Source organism: Anneissia japonica, unplaced genomic scaffold (genome assembly GCF_011630105.1).
Source record: "Anneissia japonica isolate Jap-2015-1 unplaced genomic scaffold, ASM1163010v1 scaffold284695_len391863_cov200, whole genome shotgun sequence".
Lineage (NCBI taxonomy): Eukaryota > Metazoa > Echinodermata > Crinoidea > Comatulida > Comatulidae > Anneissia > Anneissia japonica.
In genome coordinates, this window is record NW_022698213.1 from 134,682 (window position 1) to 140,512 (window position 5,831).

A 5,831-nucleotide genomic window follows, 5' to 3' on the forward strand; every position below is an offset into this window, starting at 1 on the left:
TCGGGGACATCGGACCCCCTCCCCCAAACCGCCGTCGGGGAAAATCCTGGCGCCAACCCCTGAATTAATGGACAATTTTGTCAGACCTCCTGTGCTTGCTTTGATTATTCCTTTCCGTATTTTACCACCAGCTCAATATTTACTACCCAAGACCGAGCCGCAGGAACTTAGTTGGGGCTCAGATCATTTCGGCAGCCAGATTTTTTTTAACAATAGAAAGTATGGCGCACCAACACAGTTCCGTTGTTAGTGTGGTTGATGCAGGATGTACAAGCGTAGGCAAATAATAATCTGGCCTTTTTTTATTTAACTTTACATACATACATATTTGTATGTATGTAATGCATGATTAGGCCTACGTATTTTTCATTAGGTAGGCCTATATTCATTTATTTTTGTGGTTAATAAAATATAATAACGCCTAATGATACCGTCATTATTCACATTTTAGGGCCTATTGTATAACAAATTGTTATAGTATTTTTCTATAGCACAAAAGCCTAGTTGTAGTTGATTACCTATAGTACGCCTCATAACTGGTAATGAGTTGTGTGTCACTATACTTAATGTAATGTTGTACTTTTTTTTTTATCTTTGGAACGTTATACACTATTGCATTTTAATTGATTTTAAGCAATGCAATTAACTCATCATAAAAAGTTTTATATATATATATATATATACCGTATATATTTTATATTTATATATATTATATATTTCGTGCAAACGAACATTCATACAAATAATGATTTATTAACTACTGATTAGCTTGTGACGTATTCGAAATTCGAACCATGAAAAACAAATAAGATAAACTTAAAACAGTGATTAATTTAGTGTTTTTTCATGTACACTACTTTTAAAATCAATCAGGAGATTTTTACTTTTCTTCCCTTTTCGAATTTCACACTTTTTTATTAGTGATATTACGACTACACTATTGTGAGTGAAAATAATATCAGTCTATTGTCAAATAAAGTGAAGTCACCTCGATCTGACGAAATAACATAAAATTATCAGCCATATATATTGCTCCAAAAAGCTTAGCGTGTTTCACGCTGACATTAGCTGTTTTTAGGTCATTTTTTGTCTTTCCACAGTCGTATCTCAGCAAATACAAATTTTTGTGTTGCCTTCTGTGATGTCCCCCTACTGTGAAAAGTGGGAGTGACGTGTCGCCCTGTCCCCACCGATCGACGCCCATGTAAACAATACATGGATTTGCGTCAGGAGAATTAATTAGGGGTGGGGCTATGTGTGTAATTTTGGCCAACCTGTCTTGAAAATGTACTGAATACTCAGTGCGTGTGAAAACAGCAAGTTGTAAAAATCACTGTAAATATTTAACTATATACTGAAACTTACATAATAAATACAAAAATAAGTAAATTTACATAAACATAATATAGGAATAAAATATCAAGTATTATAAGGAATTGTGTATGTATATTAATATTTAATATTTAATATTTAATTTTAATATTCTTGTTTTAATATGTTATGTTTTTATACCGGTAGGTCTACATAAATTCTTAATTATTTACTGTCCCAACCATCAAACAAAATCAACAAATGTATGAATGACATACACTACATTTTTATTCATTATCACGCAAGAAAAATAAATCTAACGTATCAACGTCAAACATTTTCACATTGTACATAAAACACATCGGAGGATGTATACTGTACAATAAAACTAACAATACGTAATTACTTATTTGGCAATGGGCCTATATTATATTATTAACACACATTCTACTGGATCTTTAAACAAGTAAATTTTAATCACGTTATGTTTTTATGCAGGTAAATAAATTCTTAATTATTCACTGTAGGCAAAGGCTTATATATTTTCTCCTTTTTGTTACTGACGTATCCATCTGTTGTATGACTACGTTCTTCTCATTGGTGGCTGTTGTATATTCGGTGGCCTCTTTGGCGTTCCATTCATTTGGCGCGTCTGGGAGAACAGTAACATTTTACTGAAGAGGTAAAGCGAATTATCATAAGCTGACGCAAATTATCCAGTAGTTTACGCAAATTGTAATGATTTGACGTAAACTGACGCATTTTTACAGTCCGAAAAAAATTTAATGCGGTGGCATCGCATGTGGTGGCGGCGCGCGCTATACGATGATCGATATCTTGGTGGTGGCGGTGGTTTCTAAACTTTTTAAGTTTTCCGGAGGTTCCTAAAAATATAAATAAATATTTATTAAATAAATATATTAAATATTATCGATTGATTGAAATAGTATATATGCCTATATTTAGGTAAAATATCCCATTGGATGAAAAAAAAAATCAACATCAAAACACTAATTTCAATATGAATTGAATGAACAATCCTTTCTATAGAATTATGCCCGCAAAAATGCGATGATTTGGTATATTCATTGTACAATAAAAAATATGACACCATGTATCTTTTATATCTTGTTTTATTGGTAAACAGTGTAGTTTATGAGATGGTAAAATGCTTTAAATGTATATAATTTGAAAATCACGTTGTACATAAAACATATCGGAGATGGTTAAATCCTTTAAATTCATATAGGCCTACGGAAGAATTTTTGCAATTATTTTTGGAGATTTCAAGGCAGCGGCGGGCGTAATATAATTTTTTTTTAAACAACTTTGATTTAGTATGAAATTCGAAATCATTATTGGCGTGGCACTACATTATTCATGTCATCAAAGTTGTACATAAAACACAAGGCGCAAGATGTGTAAAATATTTTCTTATTTTATTCACAACATTGAAAATAAATAAAAAAGATTCAAACATATCAACAACCGAAATGTCATCATAGTTGTACATAAAAACAAATATTGTTTTGATATTCTTGTTTTAATATGTTATGTTTTTATACCGGTAGGCCTACATAAATTCTTAATTATTTACTGTCTCAACCATCAAACAAAATCAACAAATGTATAAATGACAAACACTACATTTTTATTCATTATCACGCAAGAAAAATAAATCTAACGTATCAACGTCAAACATTTTCACATTGTACATAAAACACATCGGAGGATGTATACTGTACAATAAAACTAACAATACGTAATTACTTATTTGGCAATGGGCCTATATTATATTATTAACACACATTCTACTGGATCTTTAAACAAATACATTTTAATCACGTTATGTTTTTATACAGGTAAATAAATTCTTAATTATTCACTGTAGGCCTAGGCTTATATATTTTCTCCTTTTTGTTACTGACGTATCCATCGGTTGTATGACTACGTTCTTCTCATTGGTGGCTGTTGTATATTCGGTGGCCTCTTTGCCGTTCCTTTCATTTGGCACGTCTGGGAGAACAGTAACATTTTACTGAAGAGGTAAAGCGAATTATCATAAGCTGACGCAAATTATCCAGTAGTTTACGCAAATTGTCATGGTTTGACGTAAACTGACGCATTTTTACAGTCCGAAAAAAATTCAATGCTGTGGCATCGCATGTGGTGGCGGCGCGCCCTATTCGATGATCGATATATTGGTTGTGGCGGTGGTTTCTAAACTTTGTAAGTTTTCCGGAGGATTCTAAAAATATAAATAAATATTTATAAAATAAATATATTAAATATTATCGATTGATTGAAATAGTATATATGCCTATATTTAGGAAAAATATCCCATTGGATGAAAAAAAAAATCACCATCAAAACACTAATTTCAATATGAATTGAATGAACAATCCTTTCTAGGAATTATGCCCGCAAAAATGCGATGATTTGGTATATTCATTGTACAATAAAAAATATGACACCATGTATCTTTTATATCTTGTTTTATTGGTAAACAGTGTAGTAATGAGATGGTTAAATGCTTTAAATGTATATAATTTGAAAATCACGTTGTACATAAAACATATCGGAGATGGTTAAATCCTTTAAATTCATATAGGACTACGGAAGAAATATGCAATTATTTTTGGAGATTTCAAGGCAGCGGCGGTCGTAATATAAATTTAAAAAAAAACAACTTTGATTTAGTATGAAATTCGAAATCATTATTGGCGGGGCACTACATTATTCATGTCATCAAAGTTGTACATAAAACACAAGGCGCAAGATGTGTAAAATATTTTCTTATTTTATTCACAACATTGAAAATAAATAAAAAAAATTTAAACATATCAACAACCGAAATGTCATCATAGTTGTACATAAAAACAAATATTGTTTTAATATTCTTGTTTTAATATGTTATGTTTTTATACCAGTAGGCCTACATAAATTCTTAATTATTTACTGTCTCAACCATCAAACAAAATCAACAAATGTATGAATGACATACACTACATTTTTATTCATTATCACGCAAGAAAAATAAATCTAACGTATTAACGTCAAACATTTTCACATTGTACATAAAGCACATCGGAGGATGTATACTGTACAATAAAACTAACAATACGTAATTACTTATTTGGCAATGGGCCTATACTATATTATTATAATAATAATAATAATAATATTTATTCGGCAGAGTAAAAAAGTATACATACAATATTCTTGCCATGAGTAAGTAATAGGCATAAGCCCAAACAGTAAGCTGCTCTTACTCCATCATCAAAAACAAATACAATGACAATACAATATAAATATATACAAAAAAGTAAATTCAAAATAAATTGTTTTAACTAAAACAAAAAAACACACATATTAACACACATTCTACTGGATCTTTAAACAAATAAATTTTAATCACGTTATGATTTTATACCGGTAAATAAATTCTTAATTATTCACTGTAGGCCTAGGCTTATATATTTTCTCCTTTTTGTTACTGACGTATCCATCTTTTGTATGACTACGTTCTTCTAATTGGTGGCTGTTGTATATTTGGTGGCCTTTTTGGCGTTCCATACATTTGGCGCGGCGGCCGAAATGAGTGGCGGCCGAAATGAGGTTGGCCCATAGAGCTATTAAACAACTAGAGTGCTGACAAGATGGCGGAGCAATGCAGAGTTGTGTATGTGTACCATCCAAGATGGCTGCCGTAGGAAGGCGCCACCTTCAGGCTTTTATATCTCTATGGGTTGGCCCCTTAATAGCACATAACCTGAGATACTAATGGCGTTCCATAACTAACGGCGTTCCATAGGTAATACCGGTAAGCAAAGAGTATGCGGTAAGTTTGTTTTTTTGTTGTCGTCGCGCTTACGTACTTATCGCTCGTGTTGGTGCTACTACTACTGCTCATGTCAGAAAGTTGTTGTGGGGTAAGTAACATAGGCAAGACCATATTTCTTGCTTACCGAAATAGCAATGATTAATATAAGTATGTTGTAAAACAATTTGAAAACCGCTACTGCTTTTGGAAAGATATTATTAATACATTGAACTCATCTATCTAGCCTAGGCCCGGGTCTAGTCGTCCTAGGCTGGGCCACCTTCGCTAAGCGAATGCTTAGCTAGATCAGGCGTGTCGGCTAGCTAGCGAGGCCTAGGCAGCAAATGTGACGTCTCACTCGCTGTCGTGAACTAAATCCAGCGGGCGGTCGCCATAGAGATCGATGTTGTTATGATGCTGAAGTTTCACTTGTCGATCTTCTATTATATTTTCAATCGTCTACTAACCTTTAAGTGGGTTTTGTTGTACCACAGTTGCATAGAAACACTGACTAGGGCCTAAATATTATATAGTTGGGTACAAAGCAACATTCATTCTTACTGTGCTGTAGTGTAGTTTACTCCATGGTTTCAACTGTGTAACTTAGTTGTGATTAGGCCCTATAAAAAATATTATTACTATTGTTTATCACGCTATCTGGGTAGGAAAAGTGATGAGGGAGGAGGCTTTTTTTTTT

At 32.6% G+C, this 5,831-nt stretch overlaps 1 protein-coding gene across 1 annotated transcript in view; it reads left to right on the forward strand.

Annotated features, from left to right (window-relative positions):
• Positions 1–5,093: 5,093 nt before the first annotated feature.
• Positions 5,094–5,831, forward strand: part of LOC117102440 (FAD-dependent oxidoreductase domain-containing protein 2-like) — a 24,898-nt gene continuing 24,160 nt past the window's right edge. Inside the window, exon 1 of the mRNA XM_033242701.1 lies at positions 5,094–5,243. The gene's annotated coding sequence lies outside the window, so the exon portion shown is untranslated. The remainder of the gene's footprint in view (positions 5,244–5,831) is intronic.